At 44.9% G+C, this 25,196-nt stretch overlaps 2 protein-coding genes across 8 annotated transcripts in view; both read right to left on the bottom strand.

Moving 5' to 3' along the window:
• Window positions 1-25,196, bottom strand: part of LOC127573725 (protein ELFN1-like) — a 318,230-nt gene that overhangs the window by 84,564 nt on the left and 208,470 nt on the right. The window contains exon 2 of one of the 7 annotated variants that reach the window (XM_052022187.1): window positions 4,378-4,435. The exons of the other annotated variants lie outside the window; for them this stretch is intronic. The gene's annotated coding sequence lies outside the window, so the exon portion shown is untranslated. The remainder of the gene's footprint in view (window positions 1-4,377; window positions 4,436-25,196) is intronic. 7 annotated transcript variants of the gene reach the window in all.
• The window catches only part of elfn1a (extracellular leucine-rich repeat and fibronectin type III domain containing 1a), a 111,105-nt gene that overhangs the window by 43,673 nt on the left and 42,236 nt on the right, over window positions 1-25,196 (bottom strand).

The following is a 25,196-nucleotide window of genomic DNA, read 5'->3' as shown; positions in this document are numbered from 1 at the left end:
AGTGTAGAGGGAGGATAGCCAGTGTAAAGAGGTGAGGGGGAGGGGTGAGACAGAGGCTGGTAGGTGACAGGTGGAACCAGGTGAAGTGGAGAATGATGGTCAGATGGAACCAGATGGAGGTGGGGAGAGGGGAGGTAGAAACAGAGGCTGGAAAGTGATAAGTGGAACCAGATAAGAGAGGAGTGATGGGCAGATGGAGCCAGGTAGGGGAGGGGATAGGAAGGATATGCCAGGGGAGAAGAAACCCGGGTGGATGGGCAGATAGAGATGGGAAAGGTGAACAAAGGGAGAACCTGGGAGGACTGGTGGGAGTGGGAAAGGAACACAGGGGGAGTGGGTGAAATGAAATTGGAAAAATCCATGTTCATATCTTTGGGCTGTAGGGCACCAAGTGGAACATGAGGTGTTGTTTATCTAGTTTGCAGTTAGCATCACCGCTGTCAGTGGAGAAGACTGAGACAGACAGGTCGGGGTGGGAATGGGAAGGGGAGTTGAAATGACATGTAACCGGGTGCTCTGAAAAACAGTCGGATATCTATCAGGATAAACACTGCAGGAGCAACACCAGCCAGGATAAATACCGGAATAAATATTCACCATGATAAGTATCAGGAGAAGCAGTGGCAAGGATAACTACCAAAATATATATCAGCCAGGAGCAGAGCAGCTGAGTGGTGCAGCAGGTAGCGCTGCTGAATCACAGCTTCAGGAACTCGGAGTTCAATCCTGACCTGTGGTGCTGTCTGTGTGGAGTCTGCACACCTTTCCTGTGACCGGGTGCTCCGGTTTCTTCTCATATCCCAAAGATATGCTGGTTGTTAGGTTAATTGGCTGCTGTAAATTAGCCCTAGTTTAGGTGAGTGGTAGGAGAATCAATGGGTGTTAATGGGCATGTGCAATGGAATAGGCCACAGGGAACAGCACTGAGGGATTGCTCTGAGAGCCAGTTTAGACACGATGGGCCAAATGGCCTTCTTCTATGTATAATGAAATATGTCATATGTAATAGATCAAGGGAAACACCAGGAAAACAGGATAACTCTGAGCAAGGGGAAATATAAATGCAACTAACAACCAGGATTAATCCCATGATAAACACTGGCCAGGATACCACTCACCAGGGTAAATGCAAGTAAAACTATTGGCCAGCATAATACCAGGACTAACATGAGGCTGGATGAATAAAGGAAAAGCATAAACCTGGACAAAAAACAAGATAAATACTGTCTGGGAAAAACACCAGTCAACGTAAATATCAGGAGAAGTGTTAGCCAGGATTAATAGCAGGAGAGAGATCGGCTGAGATATGTAAGAGCAGAAACACCAGCCAGGATAAATATGAGGAAAAACACTAATCAGAATAAATACCAAGACAAACCCTCACCAGGATAAATAATAGGAAAAGCACTAGCCAGCATACTCAGAGAAAGAAAAGTTATGTTAAATAACTGGACAAACAGAAGCCAGGAGAATTAATAGGGTAATGCCTACTTAAGATAAATACCAGGATAATCATGAGCCAGGAAAAACACTTGCCAATACTCTAGCCCAGTTGACAGTGTCTAATATACTTATTGTAAAGTGGCAGAGCTGTATTGACCAGGACAGAATCCCACTGTTAAACAACGATATACTTGTTCCCACCAGCAAGTTACTCCAGTGTAAAGCAGTGACAGACCTGTTTGCACCTGCCAGTACAGTGCCCCAGTGCAGCATAGTGGCACAGATAGTAGAGCTGCTGCCTTACAGCTCCAGCAACCCGGGTTCAATCCAGACCTCCAGAGCTGTCTTGTGGAATTCGCACATTCTCCCTTTAACCATGTTGGTTTCCTCCAGATGCTCCAGTTTCTTCCCACATTCCAAAGACTTGCAGGTTGGTAGGTTAATGGGCCACTGCAAATTTCCCTTAGTGTGGAGTTGAGTGGCAAACTCTGGAAAAAGTTGATGGGAATGTGAGGAGAATAAAATGGGATTAGTGTAGGATGAATGTAAGTGGGTGGTTGATGATCAGTGTGGACTCAGTGGGCTGAAGGGCCTGTTTTTGTGCTGTGTCACTCTGTGAACCCAAACTGTTATACTCACTTGCTCCCAGCAGTGGAGTACCTCAATGTTAAAAAGTGTCTGCCACCCTGGCCATTCCTTTTTCTCTCTTCTACCTTCTGGGAGAAGATACAGGAGCTTGAAAGCCTGGATGACCAGACTCAAGAACAGCTTCTTCCCCACTACGAACAGACTTCTGAACCAATCACCTCTTTTACATCCCCTTCCCCTTGGTGCTGCCACATTCTTGAACCCTTAATTCTACCTCTTCCCTTATTGTCACTTTAGCATTTCTCTTTGCACTACTTCAGTTTGCCCTGCTACACTTTGCACCATTCTGCTGTTCTGCACTTGTTGTTGTATTTATTGTTGCATTTGTATTTATTATTACCATGCATATTACTTACTCTCTGAGCTTCAGGAATTTCATTGCACCCTGGTGTATATGACAAAAACTAACCTGAATCTGACCTCTACCCACTATTACTGTGCACTGTGCAAAATAAAGACTCGTTATCAGAGGTAACATTTCGGTATGGATAGAAAATTGTCTGGCAAAATAGAAAAAAGGCATAAATGGTTCATTTTCTGGTTGGTTAGTTATTACAAGCGATGCGTCACAGGGATCATTTCTGGGGTCTCAACCTTTTATAAATAATATCACTGACTTGGATAAAAGCACCAAAGGCATGGTTGCTAAATTTGCTGGTGAAGCAAAGACAGACAGGACAGTGAGTTAATGAAGAGGACATAAGGAGGTTATAAATGGATAAACGGTTCAGTGAGTGGGTAAAGATGCAGATATAGCAAGCAAGTAGGAAAGCTAACATAGTTCTTTTTTTATATGGCAAGGGGAATTGAAAACAGATGTAGGAGGAGATGCTTCATATATATGGATCATTTGTGAGTCAACATCTGGAGTACAATGTATATAAAGGTCTCTGTATTTCAGGTAGGATGTTAATTCATCGGAAGCAGTTCAGAGAAAGTTTACAAGCCTGACATCTGGAATGGGTGGGTTGTCTTATGAGGAAAGGTTGGACAGTCTAGACTTGTATCCACTGTAGTTTCGAAGAGTGAGAGGAGTGATGATTGAAACATAGAGGACCCTGAGGGACTTGACAGCATGGATGCGGAGAGAATGTTTCTTCTTGTGGGAGAATCTGGATTTAGGGATCACTGTTTAAAAGTAGGGATTGCCCATATAGGATCGAGATATGGTGATGTTTTATTTCAGAGTTGTGAGATCTCTTTCTCAAAGGATGGTGGAAGCAGAGTTTGAATACATCTAAGGCAGAGAAGATAGATACGTGATAAGCAAGGGGGTGAAAGGTTACTGGCAGTAGGTGGGAATGGGGAATGGACATTTGAGTCAGGTCAGCCGAGATCTTATTAAATGTTGGAGTAGGCTTGAGGTGAATAGTTGCCCACTTCTGTTCTAACTAACACGTACTCTGGCCTTATACGTGGAAAACCTGTACCTACCAGTACTGTAGGGCAGATCTGCCCCCATCAGTAGTCCACCCCAGTGTCATACAGTGACATTTCTGTGCCCACCAGTACTCAAATGTTATACAATGACAGATCTATCCACACCATTACAGAAACCAGTGCTAGACACTGACAGACCTGTCCCCACCAGTACTGTACCACAGTGTTATACAGTGACAGATCCTTCCCCATAAGTAGTGCACCCCAGTGCTATACAGTGACATTTCTGTGATCAGTAACAGACCTGTCCCTACCAAGTACTGTACTCCAGTATCATACAGTGACAGTCCTTCCACATCAGTTCTCAACCCCACTGTAATAGAGTGACAGACCTGTGCCTGGGGAATATACTACAATATAATACAATGCACACCTGTCCCCATCCAGCATAGACCCCTAGTTATGCAGCAGTAGACTTTTCCCAACGGTACTGTAGCCCAGTGTTACACAGTGCAGATCTGTACCCTCCAGTGCTACACACTGATAATGCCTAGGACCAGACCTGTCCTCACCAGTACAGTTCTCAAATGTTATATAGTGAGATCTGTCCTGACAAGACCTGTACCCCAGTGTTATACAGTGAGACCTTCACACGTTGTACTGTACTCCAGTGTTAGAGAGAGACTAATCTGTTCCTACCAGTAATGTATCTCTGTGTAAAACTGTTCCCACCAGCACAGATCCCCAGTCATACAGCTATCGACCTTTTCCCTGCAGTACTGTACCCCAGTTTTATACAAGGACAAATCTCTCCCCAGCAGTACAGTATTACAATGGCATATGGTGACAGATCTGTGCCCACTAGTACTGCACACCAGTATTATACAGGGACTAATCTGCACCTACCAGTAATGTAAATCAATAAAATTGAGATGCTGGAAACTCTCAGCAGATCAGTCATCATCTGTGGAAAGAGAAACAGAAGTAATTTTTCAGATTGAAGACCCCTTTTCAGAACTGGGAAAGAGAGAAAAATTTGCTAGTTTTAAGTTGGAGAGAAATTTGGGGTAGGGATGGATAACACAAAGGGGATATCTGTGATAGGGTGAGGCCAGGATTGCTGTGAGGATAAGTTGTAAAACTCCTCTGGTATAATGGGTTAATGGGGGCAGATACAAAGAAGGAAGTGTAATGTGTTGCTAATACAGGACTGTGGGACATGCCCAGCAAATCAGGCTGTACTAATGGAGAGAGAAAAACTGAGCAAATATCACACTTAAGTGATTTACAGCAGAAATGGCCAGTCCTGATGACAGAGAAAGTGAGTTACCTGAAGTCTGAGAATTTGATTTTGAGTCCAGAAGTCTGTAATGTGCCCAGACAGAAGATGAAGTGCTCTTCCTCAAGCTTACATTAGGCCTCATTAGGAGCCCAGTGTTACATAGTGCAGACCTCTGCCCTCCAATGCTACATCCCAAGAATGCAGGAAGTCACAGACAGAAAGGTGAGAGTGGGAGTGTGATGAAGAATTAAAGTGACAGGCACTAGAGCTGAGGGTCGCCCTATGGACTAAACACAGGTGTTCCACAAAGTGGTCACCCAATTTACATTTGGAATAAAACCTGTAAATGCTGCAAGCATTCAGCAGGTTAGGCAGCACCTACAGATAGAAAACCAGTTAATATTTCAGGTCAGAGACCTTAAGTCAGAACTAGGAAAGAAGGGTCTCTGACCTGAAACATTCATTCTGTATCCCTTTCCAAGATGCTGCCTGACCTGTTGAGCATTGGCAGCATTTTCTGTTTCTATTTCAGATTTCAAACAATTGAAATTGCAGGTGCTGGAATATGGAGCAACAAACAATCTGCTGGAGAAACTCAGCGGGCCGAGCAGCATACGTGGGGTGAAAAGAATTGTCAACATTTTGGGTCAAAACTCTGCAACTCCTGATGCAGGGTTTCGACCCAAAATGTCGCCAATTCCTTCCTCACAGATGCCTCTCAACCTGCTCAGTTCCTCCAGCAGATTGTTGCTGTTTCTGATTTTCTATTTGTGTTTGGCTCCTCCAGCACAGAGGAGGCTACAATGTGAATGTTGAGTGCTTTACACTAGATTGGAAGAAGTGTGGGTGAATCACTGTTTCACCTGGCAGGTAGTTTCAGTCCCTGGATGGTGAGAGGGGAAGAGGTGAAAGGACAAGTGTTGCACCCCCTGTGGATGCATGGAGAAGTGCCAATAAGGTGGGGAATGGTTGGTGGGGATAGAAGAACAAGGAATGCAAAGGGCGAAATTTCTTCAATATGCTGAAATGGGGGGCGGGGGAGGGTGGAACGAGTCTGGTGGTGGAATTTTGTTGGAGCTAGTGGAAATTGCAAAGGATGATCTGTTAAATGTGTAGGATGGTGGAAGATAAGGACCAGGGGTTCTCTGCTCTTCATCTGTCCAGGAAGAAAGGGGATGAGAGCAGAGGCATGGGAAATAGATGAGATGTAGTCACGGGCTCTGTCCACTATGAAAGAGGGGAAATACTGTTTAGGAGGAAAGAAGGCACTTCAGAGGTACCTGTACGGAAAGCCTTAACATTGAAGTAAGTATGTTGGAGGTGAAGGGACTGGCAAAATAAAATGGAGTCCCTACGGGGAGCTGTGTGGGGGGAACTGTAATGAAGATAGGTATGGAAGTCTGTGGGCTTAGAATGGATGGATGTTTGTGGCTAGCCTATGCCTGAGATGGAACCAGAGAGATCCGGAAATGGAAGAGTGGACCACGTGAAGGTGAGAGCAGGTTGGAAACTGGCTGCAAACTAATGAAATATTCAAGTTCTGTATGTAGAGGAAGCAGTACCAATGCAGTTGTTGATGTACTGGAGGTGGGGTTGAGAGAGGAGCCAGAATAGGATTGAAACAAAGACTGTTCCACGTATCCACAAAAATAGCTTAGGCCCATGAGAGTTCCCATAGTTTCACCTTTGATCTGGAGAAAGTGAGTGGAATTGAAGGAGAAATTGTTCAATGTGAGGACCAATAATGTATGGCAGTGTAAAACAACATGTCTGTTCCACCAGCACAGAACCTCAGTTATACAGCAATAGACTTTTTGCACCTGTACTCTAAACCAGTGTTATACAGTGATTGACTTTATCCCACTAGCATAGAGCTCCACTGATATAGCAATTGACCTTTTGCTGCAAGTACTAATTATACAGTGACACACGGGTGCTCACCAATACTGTAGTCTAGTGACATAGTGACTGATCAATGTCCATAAAATATAGTGTAATAGAGTTACTGCCCCCACCAGTACTGTTCCCCAGTTTTATATCATGACAGATGGGTCCCCACCAATACTGAACCCATGTTATACAGTGACAAACCTGTCCCCGCTGGTACCATATTCATTTTATACTGTGAAAAACCTGTCCCCACCAGTACTGTACCCCAGATTTATAGTGGCAGACCTGAGCCCACCAGTACTGTATCCCAGTTATACAGCAGAGGCATGTCTCCACCAGTACAGTAGACCTGTGTTACACGGTTACAGTATAGTATCTACTTGTATGGTACCCCAAGATGATGGCAGAATACAGTCAGTATTGCATATCCGTGCATGGTGACAAACATGTCCCCACCAGTACTGTACTCACCTTAACAGTGACATACCTGGGCCCACCAGAAATGTACCCTGGTATTATGTAACAGACCTGTGCCCACCAGTATTGTGCCCCAGAGTTATACAGTGACAAGCTCTCCCCAGTATTATACCCAGCGTACATCAGCAGCATATTAGAGTCATCAGTACAACACAAAAATTATAGAGTGATAAACCTGTTACATTGTACATGGTGCCACTGGTGACAGACCAGGCCACCTGTATAGTCTCATGTATTATACAGTGATAGACATATCAGATGTCCTACAGTGTCAGACCATTGCCAACCAGTACAGTATCCAATGTTTATACAGTGACAAACCTCTCTCCCCAGTATTGTACTACAATATTACACAGGCACATCTGTCCCCACCAGCACCCAGTCCCTAGTTATACAGTGATAGACCTTTTTTCCATTAGTACTGCAGCCCAGTGTTACAGCATAACAGACCTATACCCATTATTGATGTAATCCAGTATTATGTAGGGGCAGACCTGTCCTCACTAGTATGCTGTGTAAAACTTTGAAGCATCTGACCCCATCAGTACACTAGTCCATGTCATACAGTGAGATCTGTACACACCAGTACAGTGCTTCAGTGTTACACTGAGATTAATCTGCACTTACCAATAATGTACTCTAATGTTAAACTGTGACAGATTTGTTCCACAGATCAGAATCTCCATTATACAGCATCCCCCACCAGTACTGCAGACCTGTGTTACACAGTGATACATGTCCCCATCAACATAGAACCCCAGTTATACAGTGATAGAGCTCAGAAAGGTGCCCACCTATACTGTACCCTGGTGTCCCATTGTTCCACAGAGATGGACCCGAGCCCATCAGTGTCATATCCCTGCTCTTTATACATTGAACCTTGTTCCCATCAGCATTCTCTTCCAGTGTTATACAAGAACACACTTGTCCCATTGGTGTTGGACTTCAATATTGGACAATAACATAACTGTGTCACCAACATTGTATTCCGTTGTCGGGAGTTAACATACCTGCTCCGCAGTTATGCATGACTGACCTGTGCTCACCAGTACTGTACATGTGCCATGCAGCAACAAACTTGCTCTGACCTATACTGTGTCTTAAGGTAAAACAGTGATAGACATGAAGCCCTCTGTTATACAGCTACACAGCAGTGCCCACCAGTGCATCATCTTATTATATAGTTGTACACCTGTGCTCAGCATTATTGTACTCCCTCTCTGACTATGCCAGATGTGTGCCTGTCAGTAGTAGCATTACCTGCAGGAAGAGTGTCTGACCGGACTATCACTGATGGCACTGGGCCTCCATGCAGGCACTGTGCAGTAAAGCAAGTTTCTATGTACTATCCAAAAATTGACCAGTCAGTGCAGCTTCCCACCATGTATTTAAAGAACCGAGTCTTAGAAAGCTCTGAATGCAGTTGTGAGAATTGAGAAACAGATTGGCTGGGTGTCAGAAAGGAGTCAATGAGCCAGGCTGCCTGGTGTTTGTGTGTCCAAGGAGCCAACCTTCACAATAATTGGTAAAATAGAGGCTCCTTTTGTCTGATTGTTATCCTAAGAACATTTTAGAAATACTGACATGCAGGGATTGTTTGTTTTCAACGATTCAGGAACAGCTTCTTCCCCTCCGCCATCAGATTTCTGAACAGTCCATGAACCCATGAACACTACCTCATCATTCCTTTTTTTTGCACTATTTATTTATATTTGTAATTTATAGGAATTTTATGCTTTTGCACTGTACTGCTGCCACAAAACAACAAATTTCACATCATACAAGTCAGTGATAATAAATCTGATTCTGATTTACATATGGCAAGGGGTTTGAGTTGGTTTAACAGTAGAAAGCAGTGCTAGAAAGTTTAAAAGCTTTTATTTCCTCTCTTAAGATGTGTTTCATCATAATTATTAAATTGAATCAATCACGTGACACGGGTATGTGGTGGGGAAGGAGTAGATAAGCTGAAGTACTGCTCACTCAGCCAGAGGGCAGAGGGGTTGTGAAAACAGTGGTAGATCAAAGGGAATGTTGCCATTTCTATTGGTCATGGCGAAGGGGGTTTCACCTTAAAAGTGGGACCCCTCAGTCACTGAGTTACTGCTGTCAGGATGGAGTTACCACAGTTACAACTGAGTTACTGCAGTCAGGACAGAGGCTACAGTCAGGACAGAGAGGACAGTCAGGACAGAGAGGACAGTCAGGACAGGGGCTACAGTCAGGACAGAGAGGACAGTCAGGACAGAGAGGACAGTCAGGACAAGGGCTACAGTTAGGACAGAGGCTACAGTCAGGACAGGGGCTACAGTCAGGACAGGGGCTATAGTCAGGACAGAGGCTACAGTCAACCACTTGGTTATTGCAGGGGTGTCAGTTACAGCAGAGGTAATAGAGAGTTACTGCAGTCAGGAAGGGTTAGATGTTCATTCAACACCAACGTTAACAGGTTGTCCACTGGAACAGGGTTTGCTGTCAGGAAGGTGAACTGGTCATTCACAAGGAGTATTGTCTCTTTGGGTTGCTGACAGATTGACTCCCAGGACAGTGGTGAGTATCCACAGGGTTTAGGTCATAGCAAGGAGCAGTCAAGAGAAAGAGAAGAGGATTGTATGTCCGCTAGGATTACTGTAATCTTAGAACTTCAGTTCACTCTTGAATAAGGAATTCTCATCCATTGTCATTTACAAAGGTCAGGACTTCTACACAGCTAGTGATGAACATGACAGGCCTGTTGTAAAGGTAGAGGGTGGGGGGAGAATCCAGTCCTGCACACTTCTTACTGCCATGTTGTACAGTGTCCTCACTAGTACTGTTTTCTGCTAATGTGCAGTGACAGACTTGTGCCCAATAGCACCGTACTATGTGACTGACTTGTGCACACCTGTACTGTCTGCCAGTGTAATACAACTATGCATATCAGTATTATACCCATTCATGATACAATGACTGCTCTGTACTTGATATTGAAATAGATATACCAACCACTATTCTATCCCGCTGATACACAATGGCACACATGCCCCATATGTACTGTACCCAACTGTGATACAGTGCAAGAAGAGTGCATTCTGGTATTATATCAACAGGTATCTACCCCGAGTATATACAGTGGTGGATCTATACCCAACAGTCCTGTACCCCAAGGATATACAATTCAGTCTCTACCTGTGTTGTATGCAATGGTATGGTGATAGAACTGTTTCCACTAGCAGAATACCTCATTGTCATACAGAGACAGACCAGAACCCCCTACACTCCCATGTTACGTAGTGACAGACCAGTGCCCACTAGTACTGTACTGCCATGTGATGCAATGACAAACCTCAGACAACCAGCTCCCTACCCCAGGGCTGTATAGTGACGGACATGTTCCAACCAGTACTGTTCTTCAGTGTGTTACTGTGACAGATCATACCCCAGCAGTACTCCCCAGCAGACTGAACTATACCACACAGTACTGCACTCCAGAGTTATACAGTGACACCTACCCCAATGCACTGTGCCCCAATGTCACACAGTTATAGACCTGTGCCCACTGGTACTGAACAATGTTATACAACAACAGGCCTGGCCCCACCAGTACTGTTTCTCTGTGTTATATGGTGACACATCTGTTCCTAGCCACAGATTACCCAGTGTTCTTCTCATTAGGCAGCCACAAGGGATGAAGCATGACTCACTTCCACTCCACTTTTATTGGTTCGGTGGTGGCCGGTGAACAGTGTTATACAGCAAGGGCACTCCCCCACCAGCAGTCCCAATGGATGAATATATAGTTACCAAAACTTTGTCGGCTTTACATTGTGTGATATCTTCCCTCCTGTATTTTACACCAGTGCCATACAGTGACAGCTCTGTCTCCACCTTTGTTGTACCCTGATGATATAGCAACAGACCTGCGTCTACTAGCAGAGTAGCCCAATGTTATCCAGTGACATTCCAAGCCCCAGTACTCCCATGTTAAACAGTAACAGACCTGTGCCCACCAATATTGTACCCCCATGTGATAACATTAGTCCATGTTCCCTACCCCAGCATTATATAGTGAACATATGCCAACCATTACTGTGCTCTAGTGTTGTACAATATCATAGAGTCATAGAGCAACCCAGCACAAATACAGGCCCTCTGGCCCAGCAAATCCATGCCGACCATGGTACCCACTCATTTAGTCCCAATTTCCTGTGTTTGGCCCATATCCCTCTAAGCCCCGTCCCTCCATGTACCTATCCAAGTGCTTCTTAAATGATAATATTGTACCTGCCTGAACCACTTCCTCTGGCATATACTCACCATCCTCTGCATGAAAAAGTTTCCCCTCAAGTCTCTTTTAAATCTTTCCCCTGTCATCCTAAATCTATGCCCCTTAGTTTTGGACTCCCCTACCCTGGGGAAAAGACTGCTACCATCCACCTTATCTACACACTCATGATTTTATAAACGTCTGTAAGATCATCCCTCATTCTTCTATGCTCCAAGGGAGAATAATGTTTCAGCACAGACTAGAAGGGCCAAATGGCCTGTTTTCTGTGCTGTAGTTTTCTATGGTTCTATGGATAAAGACCTAGCCCGGCCAACCTCTCCCTATAACTCAGGCCTTCTGGTCCTGACAACATCCTCGTAAATCTTTTCTGCACTCTTTCCAGTTTAACCACGTCTTTCCTGTAAACAGGCTGACCAAAACTGTACACAGTACTCCAAGTGCGGCCTCACCAACGACTTATCCAACTGCAACATAATGTCCCAACTCCTTTATTCAATGCCTGACTGATAAAGGTCAGCATTCTAAACGCCTTTTTCACCACCCTGTCTACCTATGACACTGCTTTCAACAAACTTTGCACTTGTTAACCCAGGGCCCTCTGTTCCATTACGCTCTCTAGTGCCCTACCATCATAGTATAAGTCCTACGCTGGTTTGACTTTCCAAAATGCATCTCCTCACACTTGCCACTCCTCGGCCCACTTCCCTAACTGATTAAGATCCCCCTGTAATCGATGATAACCTTCTTTACTATCAACAACACCTCCTAATTTCCAAAACATCTCAATGCTATATCATTTCTCACCAGCACTTTGTACTTGTGTTATATTGAGGTACACTTATCCTTATCAATCACAGATGTGTCCCCACTACTGAGCACCCAAGTGTTATATGGCGACAGGTATGTGTTACCCCAGTATGACAGAGTGCCAAATTTCTGCCCAATGGCACACTTTCCCAATGTTATATATTGACATACTTGATCCCACCAGTAAAGTTGCTCAATGCCAAAAAATGTCAGTCTGCAAAGATACAGTACCCTGATGATGTTCAATGACAGATCTGTTACCACAAGTGCAACATCCTAGTATTATACAGCAATATATCTGTCCCCACCATCACTGTACTCAAGTGTTATTAAGTGACAGGCCAGCACAGTACGCCAGTGTTATACAATGAGGCTCTGTTAAACAATGAAGTTCTTCCAGCAGTTTGTTTTTTTCTGACCTGTTGCTACCAGTTCTGTGCACCAGGTTTTTACAGTTTGATACAGTTCCTTAGGGATGAAATTCTGTGGACTTGGGGAGGGAAAGGGAAATGAAGGGTGAGGTATGAGCTGAGGTGGTCACCTAAGTGACATAGACACCTACCTTGACTTATGTGGGCAGGGCAGAGGAAGGCAGCTGTACCAAATCAATCTAGTTCAAAATTCAACTCTCACTGATGGCACAGTGGCACAACTAGTCGAACCGCTACCTCATGGCTGCAGAGACCCGGGTTCGATCCTGATCTTGGGTGCTGTGTGTGTGGAGTTTGCACGTTCCACCTGTGATTCTGTGGGTTTCCTCCGTGTGCTCCGGTTTTCTCCCACGTCCCAAAGATGTGCAGGCAGGTGGGTTAATTGGCTGCTGTAAATTACTCCAAGTGTGTGGGTGAGTAGTAGAATCTGGTGGGAGTTGTGGGGAATGCCAGGAGAATAACATGGGACTAATGCAAATAATGCTTGATGGTCAGGGTGGACTTGATGGGCCGAAGGACCTGTTTCCATGCTGTGCGGTGATGACCCGTATATTACGCCACATCAATGTCCATACCACAGCCTTGCTGCCCACAGTGACTCTCCACGCTGGTGCCAGGATATAGAACAGTACAATGCAGGAACAGGACCTTTGGCCCATGGAGTCTGTACTGACCACGATACCAATTTAAACTGTACATCTGCCTGCACATGGTCTATATCCCTCCGTTCCCTGCCTGTTCACGTGTCTGTCTAAATGCCTCCTAACTATCACACCGTACTGAAACAAATGATTGTGAGTTTGTGGAAAGAACAGAATGAGTATGAATAAGATTAGCAACTTCCCTCAGTGGGAGCTTTTATTTAATACTCCTGGTCTGGGGTCTACAACATGAATCCTCTAAACCTCAGGCAAGGCTGTAGCCAGACTTCGGAGCTGCTGTCATCTGATTGGACAGTGGGCCAGGCTCAAGGGGCTGAATGGCCTACCTGCTACTGTTCTTACTTACATTTAAGATCTACTCTTGTGATATTATTGGGTGAACTGTTTAACTCTAAAGTTACAGTGTAGGTACATAAAATGGTAACAAGGTGAATTAAAAATAGATTTACAAAGATCAAATATTGCAGCTGATGGACTGATGAGAAAAAAATGGAAAATGCCAGAAATCCAGGTCAGGCAGTGTCGACCTGAAGCGTTAACTCTCCACGGGTGCTGCCTGGTCATTATCAAGGGGAATGGGGAGAGAATGGGAATCAGACAATAGAATGGCAGAGCAGGTTTGAGGGGGAGAATGGCCTGGTCCCGCTCCTATTTGTTTATCTGCTGAACATTTGCAACCTTTCCTGTTTTCCTCTCAGGATTAGAGCACAGAGGCAGGTGCACATATTTGGGGCACCTGGTCCATCCTGAAGTTCCTGCCACCCTACTCACCAGCATCTCCTCCCAGCCCCTTCTCCCTCCCCTGTGAGCTGAGGTTGCCCTTAACTGTACAGTGTCGTAGAGTCATAGAGCTATACAGCAGGGAAACGGGCCCTTCAGCCCAACTCATCCATGCCGACCAAGGTGCCCACCTGAGCTAGTCCCATTTGCCTGCATTTGGTCCATATCCTTCTACACGTTTCCTATCCATGAACCTGTCCAAATTTCTTTTAAATATTGTAATTGTACCCACCCTACCTTTTCCTCTGGCAGGTGATTCCACATACCCACCACCCTGTGTGAAAAAGTTGCCCCTCAGGTCCCCTTTGAATCTTTCCCCTCTCACCTTAAATCTATGCCCTCCAGTTTTCGACTCCCTACTCTGGGAAAAAGAGTCTGACCATTCACCTTATCTATGCCCCTCATGATTTCATACAAGATCAAGGAATGTTTGGGATAATTTTCCACTTCTTGGGTTGGCTCTGAATTTTCCTCTGCACTAGTTCCCTTAACGTATCATCCCTATACTCACTGTACCTCTGATATTGTAGCTCAGTATTAAAATTATCAGCTGATGAAAGGACAGTAACCTGAAATGTTAACTCTCTCCACAGATACTGCCTGACCTGCTGAGGGTTTCAGCAATTAATTTTAACATTCACATTCTGCCTTCAAATCCTTCCATAGCTTGCCCCCTCCCTATTTATGAAGTCTCCTCCAGCTCTGTAACCCCCAAGATTCCAGGGTTCCTCCAATTCTGACCTCCTGTGCATCCCAGATTTTAAATGATCCACAACTGGCTCAGCCTTCAATTGTACGAGCAAAAGCTCTGGAATTCTCTCTCTAAACTACTGCATCTCTACTATTCTGTCCTTACTCTAAGATGCTTCTTAAAACCTCCAGCCTCTCCCAACATCTCCCGAGCCAGCTCAATGGTAAATTTTATTTGATGACATTGGTAGGATCACCCTTGGATGCTCGACAATATTAAGTGTATATTTTCCCCTTACAGTGACTGAACAGGAGAGAGTTAATGGCCCAGAAAATCCAGCCTTCTCTCTTTAATAAATCATCTTCTTTCCACATCCCACAACTCTCCCCAGAAGCAACTGTAACCTTCTATTGACCCCACTGCACAATCCATTTCATTGCCCTGTGATTTAACAGGGTCTTGTTCCACTTCCAAACTTATGTTCCTTGGAGCTTTCCCCAATGTGGGTGTGTTGCTCGAATCTGTTTATTAATGCCCTTCACAACCTTATTTCTGAACCTTTTACCCCTTCAGTTAACCAATCAAGATGTGCCGATTGATTAGGATTCAGACCTTAGTGTCTACCATGTGACTTCTTGCTGTTGGTGAGTGTCCCAGGATGGATGTGAAGCCCACTACTGATCTGATGAGCAGAGTTCCTGCCTTTACCCTCACTCTGTCTCACAATTTCCTCTAAATCAGACAGTGCCCTTGCAATCCATGATGGGCACCACATTCAGACACCAACACTCACTTAGGATTCACAACTAAAAGAGATCCCAAATGTTAAGTAGACAACAAGGAATGTATCCTCTCCAACTGTTGGACCCGGGTTCTCTCACTTTCTGTCATTCTTCATGTGTTTTGCATTGAAATTAGAATTCAAAGGCTGCCTCCGTTTGGATATGTTGGACTTGGATCTGAAATATTAACTCTGTATCTCTCTCCACAGATGCTGCCTGACCTGCTGAGTGTTTCCAGCATTACTGATTTTATTTCAGATCTCCTGCATCTGCAGTTGTTTTGCTTTTCATTGTATTTACTTTTACTGACATTACAAAATTGAATTGATGCCTCTATGGTGAAGTTTCATTGCACCCTTTCCAAATCTTTCTGCCGAGAAGTGGGCATCCTACTCCCAGTGACACCTGACCAGGGGTCGAGCAGCAGGATCCCGACTGGATCTTCCAGCTCTACTCGCTGTAAAAACAAGATCATCCGAGTTCTGCAAACTGCTGTCAGCCCTGTACTTGCTGCCTGATATTAACTCCCAGTTAAGCAGTGCCTCCTTCAAAATTATCACGCTCATTTTCAAATCCCATTCCCTAATCTTGTCCAGGCCTGTGACCCTCTCGGCAACCTTAACCTAGCAAAAACATTCCAAATCAATTCAGAAAAGCATCATCAGACTCAAAATGAGGAGATATTAGTGAAAGCGAACAAAAGCTTGGTGACAGAGCCTGGCTTGAAGGAACATGTGAAAGGAGGGAAGTGACAAGGAGAAGTGTAATGGTTCATGGACCTTAGGTCCAGTGGTGCCAGAGGAGCAGCTAAATTCAAGTATCAGTGTGAGGCCAAAGTTAGAGGGGCGCAAATATTTCAGCAGGTTTCAACGGGAAGTTAGAGAGAAGGGGAAACACGAGTCAGGTGAGAATTGAAAATAAGAATTGAAAATAAGAGACTGAAGTGTTGACAATGAAGGCAGAAACCACAGGATTGATTTTACAAGGGCAATGAACGTCTTCAAGTTTACAGAGAGTAAAGTGGGAATCTGACCAAAAGGGCATGGGTCATAGAGTCACAGAGTCATACAGAATAGAAACAGGCCCCTTGGCCCATCATATCCATGCTGCCCCTTGTACTTACCTACACTAATCCCATTTACATGCATTAGATCTGTGGCCTTCTATGCCTAGGCAATTCAAGTACTTGTCTAGAGGCTTCATAAATGTCATAAGAGTCTCTGCCTCCACCACCTCTTCAGGCAGCACATTCCAGACTCCATCCACCCTCTGTGTGAAAAAACTCCACAAAATTCAAGTCCAGAGGTAACAAAGCAGAGGATGAGTGTTTCAGCTGAGGCAAGGGAGAGTCTGATAACATCACAGGCTGGATATTCCTAATCTAAGTGATGATATGGAGATGTAGTCTGAGGCTCAGGTATAAAATGGCACCAAGTTTGTGAGTAGGTTGGTTCAATTCCAGTCAGGGAGATGGATGTGGTCAGTGGTGGGGTAGTGAATGTATGGTGGGGTCTGAAGATGGTGCCTTTAATCTCTCCAATGTTCAGATGGAGTAACTCTCCTGATCCAGTACTGGGATCTAGAAATCACTCTGCTTCTCCAGTGTTGCTTGGACTAATGATAGCTGAAATTAGCGGGTAGGAACTATGTAGTTTCCGTTGGAAAGTATGCAGTCACCCATAGTAGGAGAGGTCAGTCTGAGGCTATCCTTTACCCTTCGTCCCCTGCCTTGGCTGTACTGGCTGGTGGGACCTACAGGAGGCCACTGTCTCTCGGGTCAGTTTGCTCTGAGGCTGCAGAACCATCTCAGGAAAGTCTGGCCCAGGGATCACCTCCAGCCAAGGAGGGAAATATTCTAACTGAAAGTGGACTCAGCGGACAGGAGTAGAAATTGAGGTTAAAATCAAAGGGTCATAAACTGGATGACCAACTCACTCTGGCCCATTTTACACTAACATGGGCCGTTTTGTACAGGAGATAGTAATAAATCACCCATGCACTTGGAAAAATCTTTGCACAAAACTACTCATGATGAGAGTGACAGGGTCAAACACTGCCATCTGCTGGCAGAAAGCAATAATACTTGTGGAGATATGACTGGTGCTGAGGCAGAGGGTATTTGCCTCACTGCTGCCCCCTAAAGGGAAATCACATTCAAGGCTGTGTAGGGCTGAGAGATCTCACAGATACCAGTACTGAAGGGGCAAATGGAATAAATCAAATAAAATCCAGTTGTTTCTCTGTTTCACTCTCTTCACAAAATAAGAGAAATAGAAAGAGGAATATAAGAGTGGGAGTGTCCTGCTACAATTGTACAGGCTACTGGTGAGACCACACCTGGAGAACTCTCTACAGCCTTGTCTCCACATCCAAGGACGTATGTGATTTGGAAGCAGTGCAGACAAGGTTCTCCAGACTGATTCCTGTGGTGAAGAAAAGACCAAGTGGAATGGGGCCGTTCTGCCTGAGGTTTAGAAGAACGAGAAGGTATCTGACTGAAACATGGAATATTCTGAGGGGATTTGACAGATTTGTTGCTGAAAGGATGATCCCCCTTATGGGGGGGATCTAGAAACAGGGGACAGAGTCTCAGGATAAGAGGTTGCCATTTATCATGTGAGGAATTTTATTTTCTCTCAGGGGTCATGACTCTTTTGAGTTTTCTCATACTGAGGCATTAAATTTATTCAAGACTGAGATAGATTTTTGGCTGTGGGTGAATTGAGGGTTCTGGAGAACAAGTGGGAAAGTACTGAAGGCAGGAACGGGTCAGTCCCGATGTTACTGAATAGTGCAGCGGGCTCACTGGTGTCATGTGCTGTGGCTGTTCCTTTATCTTAAGTTCTTTAGGAGGATGTTTCATGCACCCAGCAGCTTGGTTCCCTTGGCAAGTCCCACTCTGAGGTGAACCCTCACATCCTAATTCTTGATACGTCAAAAAAATCCATTGGTCAATCAATGGTGACGAGTGGATTTGAACTTTCACCCTTGCATTTCCTCCCCACTGTCACTTACTGAGCCTAACCACCACCTCCTTGGTTCCCTCCAAGTTACGTATCATCCAACCTGGAAATATATCGCTAGCCTTCATCATTCCCAGAACCTCCCACCTAACACCAGTGCCAGTGCTTTCAACACAGGGATTCCAAGGCTTGACAAGGCAGCTCCCAACAATCTTCTCAACAACAGCTAGGGGTGGATGTAGGTGCTGGCCTTTTCAGTCATACCCACAGCTTAAAGGTGCATGATTTCTTGATGTGAATGTGTCATTCTTTGACCAATTTTGTCAAAAGGTTTGTTTAAGGGTCCTTCATCCAACCTTGGCCAGCCACTACTCTCTCAGTGTGACCATTTACAAACGATATGTCAGTAGTACCCTCCTTCCCCCACACCATCCTGTTCACCCTCACCCCTGCTCTACTAACTCAATGTAACTGCACTGTGTAATGAATTGACTTGTACGATCGGTATGCAAGACAAGTTTTTCACTGTACCTCGGTACAAGTGACAATAATAAACCAATACCAACACCGCCAGTGAATCTCGGTTCAGCAGTGAGATGATTTTAGAACTGTTCCACTTGTTTTCAGATCCCTCCCTGGCCTCAGCCCTCACTCCCACTGACACCCAATCTTGCTTCACACCATTCCTATGCCCTGCTGAGGGAAGCACAGTGGTGCAGCTGCATCATATCACCAGAGACACTGGTTTGATCCTGACCTTCACTGCTGTCTGTGTGGAGTTTGCATGTTCTCGCTGTGACCAAATGGGCTTCCTCTGGGTACTCTGGTTTCCTCCCACAACCCAAAGGCATGCAGGTAGGTTAATTGGCCAATGTAAATCGCCCCTGGTGTGTAGGTGAGTGGTAGAATCTGGGGGATTTGATGGGAATGTGTGGAGAATAAAATGGGATTGGTGTAGGTGGACACTTGATAGTCAGTGTGGACTAGGTGGGCTGAAGGGCCTTTTTCTGTGCTGCAAGACTCCTTGAGTCTAATTCTGGCCTTTTGTCTTTCCCCATGTTTTCAGCTGCTTGCACCCCAATCTTGAGTATTTCTTTCCTGAACCCCTCCAGCTCTAAGGTGGTGCTTGAAGCCAACCTGCTTAACTTGCCCTGTGGATGGTGATAATTCACTCAGAGAGCTGCTCATATGACTTTATTAAAGGCACTGTATGAATGCAAGTTGCTCTTGCTTAAAATAGGCTCCTAAAATAGACTTGAATAAAGGGCAGTGAATGTCTGCTTTGAATTAGTTTGACTCTGTCCAAGCCCATTCCATTGAACCCAGCAGATCGCTCAACCACTCACACCCCTGGGCAATGTGTCGTTTCAGATTTATGGGATACCCCAAACCATTTCTTGACTTATTAACTACTTCCGAGCTCATTGACTCATTGACTGTAGTTGGCAAGGGGAAACAACACACAATTTGTGCACAGCAAGACTCCAGTAATAAAGGTTTAAACGACCATAGGCGATGCAGGTCTGTGGGATGATGCTGGGCATGACACAAGGGAAGAACCCTCCTATTTTTCTTTAACAGAGTGTTCTGGGATCTTTTATTAATCTGTTGGAATCAAAGAGAGTCTTAGTTTGGTGTCTCACCTGTGAGCTGTTAACTGGAAGGAGCTGGGGTGGAAAGTAGTTCTTGAGCAAGGAATGGGACTTGAATTTAGAAGTGTTATAATATGACCACCCCCACTACACTGTGCACTTAGTCACCTCCAGTGACCCTGGTGGTGTAAGGGAGCTGTGGAAGAGTCACTCCCCCTCGCCAGTCCCCATATGGATCAATGAGCCTCCACTGATGTTAATCCATCACACTCATTCAGTAATATATGCCGTCCAGGTCCCATGTCAATGTTTTGTTCAATCAAGAATAAACTCTAAATGCTGTATGATATGAAATGCTACAGTGACCACTGAAGATATTTAAAGTCAGAAGTAATTGAAAGTTTTGGACTTGTTTTGGACTTTTTCTCACTTTCCAATTTCTGAACTGAAACGTTAACCTTGCTTCTCTCTCCACAGATGCAGCCTGACCTTCTGAGTGCTTCTGGCATTTTTCTTTCTGCTGGAAATATTCCATTTGTTCACAGCAAGTGAGGCAAAGCAACCTTAAAATAATTTCTCAGAATCAATGATTGATGAAGGAATCCACCCTGAGCCATTAGCCCGTCTGTTCTTTTCCTGATGATGCATTCACACTCTATTTACGAGTGGATTTCACTGGACAACCACTTACATCACTGGCTCAGTGTTCAGTAAATCCTCGGTGTTAAAATTCTCATCATCATTGTCAAATTGTTTTATGGTCTCAACCCTCCGCATCTCTGTTACCCCTACAAACTTCATGACCTTTTGATTATCTGTGCTCTCTCCCAATTCTTTCCCCTTGATCCATCATTTCCACTCATCCATTTAGCCGCCAAAATCCAAAGCTCTGGATCCAAAACTCTAAATAGAAACCGGCACAGAAACAGGTTCTTTGGCCTATCAAGTCAGTGCTGACCATCAACCACCCACTTACACTAATCCTCTTTTAATTCCATTTTTTAAATCCTCCCCACTTTCTCATTGTCTCTCCCCAGATTCTGCCACTCACCTACACATTAGAGGCAATTTTTACAATGGCCAACTAACCTACCAGCCTGCACATCTTTGGGATGTGAGAGGAAACTGGAGCACCTGGAAGAAATCCATGCAGTCACAGGGAGAACATGCAAACTCTACACAGACAGCACCCGAGGTCAGGATTGAACCCAGGTCTCTGGAACTGTGAGGCCGCGGCCCTACCAGCTGTGCCACTGTGCCACCACTAAACCTTCCTGCCTTTCTTATTCTCTTTCCTCCTCTAAAATCTACTTCTTTGGCCAAGCTTTAGGTGATCTTTATTTAATTCAGCATCAGCCTTGTTTGATAGGAATATGGAGCATTAGCATCAGCTTTCACTGTGTGAGAGAGAGCGAGAGAGAGAGTGAGGTGAAGGTTCATCAGATTGGTTCCTGGGATGACAGGTTTATTGTAGACATGGAGATTAAACAGACTGCACCTGCATTTCCTTGATTTTAGAATAATGGAAGGTGATCTCATTGAAATGTACAAAATTCTTACCAGACTTGACAGGGCAGATGCAAGGATGATGTATGGTTCGCTGTATTGTGTAAAACCAGGGATCACAGCTTCAACATAAGAGAATGGCGGTGGAAGGGCAGCCATTAGAACCGAAATAAGAAGACATCTCTTCACCCAGAGAGTGGTGAACTCCTTGGAAGTGGCTCAAACGTTGAGTATTATCAAGGCAAAGACTGATAAATTTTTGGATATTGTGGGAATCAGGAGATACGGGGTTCGTGCAGGAAAGTAGGGCGGGGGTAAAAGATCAGGCAGGGCAGAGCGGGCACGAGGGGTCAAATGGCCTGCTCCTGCTTCTTATGTTCTTATATGATAGGTATTACATAAATTCAATCCTTTGTTGCTCCTGCTCCTGTGCCAAAACCTGCAAAAAAATCCCACAATGAGCTGTGCTTTACACTACTGGTTAATATTTGGAAGGCGTGCAAAGGTGAAAATGCTGGCAGTCTGCGATTTATTCTACAACTGATATCCTGCCCTCCATTTGTTGAAGAGACATTAATCCAGGGTGAATTTTTCTGAATAGTGACCAAAGTCCAATTGAGACTGCAGATGGGAACTTTGGGTTAGCAATGTATCTGAAAGATGGCATCTCTGACAATATGGGACATCTTCAGTACTGCCCAAGAGTGCAAGTCCAAGGAAGCTGGGAAAAGAATGCATGAAATTCTCTTCAATAATCCTTACCATAGAGCCCTTTGAAAGAATGCTGCCCTGGTTTAATTAATAGAGAATGCTCGACTGAGGGACTGCAGCACGTAATGCAATTGGCAAGCAGGGAAGAGATCCATCAGAGGACAGCACTGAAAACCCAGTCAGCTCTCCGCACTCAGAGCCACAGTGAAACCTCTTAATTAAGGGAAATGGCAAAGGTACTGGGAGAAATGGGCTTAGCAGCACACAGATTAGGTCACAACAAATACAACCAGCAGACCATACTAATTGAACCCAGGTTATTGTTCAAGTAGCATTTGTAAGAGTTTACTGTTGACTTCAGGAAGGGGAAGGAGGGCGAACATGCGCCAGTCTGTGTTGGGGGATCAGCGGTGGAGACAGTCAGCAGCTTTAAATTCCTGAGCTTTAACATATCGGATGACCTGTCCCGGGCCCAGCACATAGGTGCAATCAGAAGGAAGGCACGTCAGTTTCTTTACTTTCTGAGGAGGTTAAAGGAGGTTCGACTTGTCATGAACACTCTAACAAACTTTTACAGATATACTGTTGAAAGTATCCTGACTGGTTGCATCATGGTCTAGTATGGCAATTCGAACGCACAGGACCATAAGAAGCTGCCGATAGTAGTGGACTCAGCCCAATACATCACGGGCATATCCCTCCCCACCATTGGTAGTATCTACAGGAGGCGCTGCCTCAAGAAGGCAACATCCATCATCAAAGATCTCCACTATCCAGGCCATACCATCTTCATGCAGCTACCATCGGACAGGAAGTACAGAAGACTGAAGTCCCACACCACCAGGTTCAAGAACAGCTACTTCCCTTCAACCATTCAGTTTTTGAACCAACCGGCAAAACCCCAATCACTGCAGTTTAGCAACACAATGACCACTCTGATCACTTTGTACTAAAATGAGTTTTGTTTATTTTTATTCTAATTATGTTCTTTCTTGTTAAAATTGTGTATAATTTATGTTTAATTTATGTTGCTTATATGATGCTATGTGCCTGTGATGCTGCTGCAAGTAAGTTTTTCATTGCTCCTGTGCCTACATGTACTTGTGTGTATGACAATAAACTTGACTATGGTTAGGGAGGTGTGTACGGAGAGAGGGCCATGATGTATTGCTGGAGAAGTCATTCTGTGTTCAGCCAATAGGTCAATGGAAAGGTCAATGAGAGGGAGAAGGAGATTGTCAAGGATGGGAGAGGAGAAGGAGGAGGAGGGGAGGAGGGTGTGGAGGGGGAAGAGGGGGAAGTGAGAGGAGGTGGATGGGGTAGACGGTGAGGAAGTGAAGGAGCGGGAGGAGTAAGGGGAACAGGAAAGATTTGGAGGAGGATGTGGGGAAGATGAGGGAAGGAAGCAGGGAGGAGATAGAGAGAAAGGGGAGGAGGAGGGGGAAGATGGAAGGAAGGAGGAAGGTGAGAGGATGGAGATAGAGGGAAGGAGATGTTGGAGGAGAAGATAGAGCAGGAAATGGGGTGAGGAAAAGAGAATGGAGGGAGAGTTGGAAGAGGAGGAAGGGGCTGGGAGAAGGGAGGGTAGGAAGAATTAGGTCGACAGTTTCACAATCAGTCCGAGTCTTGGCTTCAGGGTTGGGGATACTTCATGACAATCCACTGTGACAGCTTTTCATCTGAAAATCAAACAGCAGTGTAACATGGACTGAGGAGAATTAAATATTTTAAATTGCCCCTGAACAACTATTGAGCTGCCTCTTGCAAGCTCTTTGAGTCAAAAGACTGAGGGATTCATTTTGCAGCTTTTTAATGTTTTTGTGAAGTTCTGAGGGTAATTTTTGGAGCTTGCACTCCCACAGGAGTCTGACTCAGGCTATTTAGCTGGACTCTGGGCCTGGGGGAAAGGCTGCAGCGTGAGGAACAGCCTGCAGGAGATGAAACTCGTTCAATTCCCCCGCCACTGAGCTGCTTTAAATATTGATGAATTCTTTTTAAACGGCACCGCGAGATCCGTCTAGTTGTTATGAGGCCTTCAGACAGGCAACAAGCAGTAATCATAGAAAGAAAGGCTTGATTTTTATATCCCCCTCACCACCTCAGGTCCCCAACGCAATCTGATTTGGTGGGGTTTCTGTCATTGTGTAGTAATTGTATCTGATTCCACCTCCGTCTCTGGTAGTGTGTTCCAGATATCAACCACTCTTTGTGTAAAAAACTTACCCCTTTAAAACTCCTTCCTCTCACCTAAACCGATACAATGTGAAAAAGATTCTGACTATCTACCCTACCTGTGCCTTTCATCATCTTCTTTATCCTCCTATCAGGTTACCTCTCAGCTTCCTTCACTCCAGGGAAAACAAACTCAGCCTATCCATAGTGTGGAGTTTGCAGGTTCTCCTTGTGACTGTGTAAGTTTCCCCCAGGGTACTCCAAATTCCTCCCACATCCCAAAGAGATTGTAGTTGGTAATTATTTACTTTCCAACTTTCTATTGAGCCTGCTTCCACCACTCTTTCTGGCAGAGGATTCCAGACGGCAATAACTCATTGCAGTGAAGATGCCTCTTAAGTCCCCACCTTCCTTAGAGAGTCATGGAGTCATATAGCATGGAAACAGGCCCTTTGGCCCAACTGGACAATGCTGACCAAGATTCCCATCTAAACTAGTCCCGTTTGACCCATATCCCTCTAAACCTTATTTGCCCGTTAATTCCGTACCCCCTGATTCCCAGTCTCTCTGCCAGTGGAATCCTGACCACTCGGGCCACACCCTGTATAGGTTTGAATGCCTCGAGTAAATATCCTCAACACTTTCACTTCTAAAAGAAGCTAACACACCATCCCAAGGCACTAGTACAACTCTCCTCTCCAACAATATGACT

The sequence above is a fragment of the Pristis pectinata genome, chromosome 8 (genome assembly GCF_009764475.1).
Source record: "Pristis pectinata isolate sPriPec2 chromosome 8, sPriPec2.1.pri, whole genome shotgun sequence".
NCBI classification, from domain to species: Eukaryota; Metazoa; Chordata; class Chondrichthyes; order Rhinopristiformes; family Pristidae; genus Pristis; species Pristis pectinata.
The sequence above is the reverse complement of the archived record's forward strand: the minus strand, read 5'-3'. Positions and strand labels throughout refer to the sequence as shown.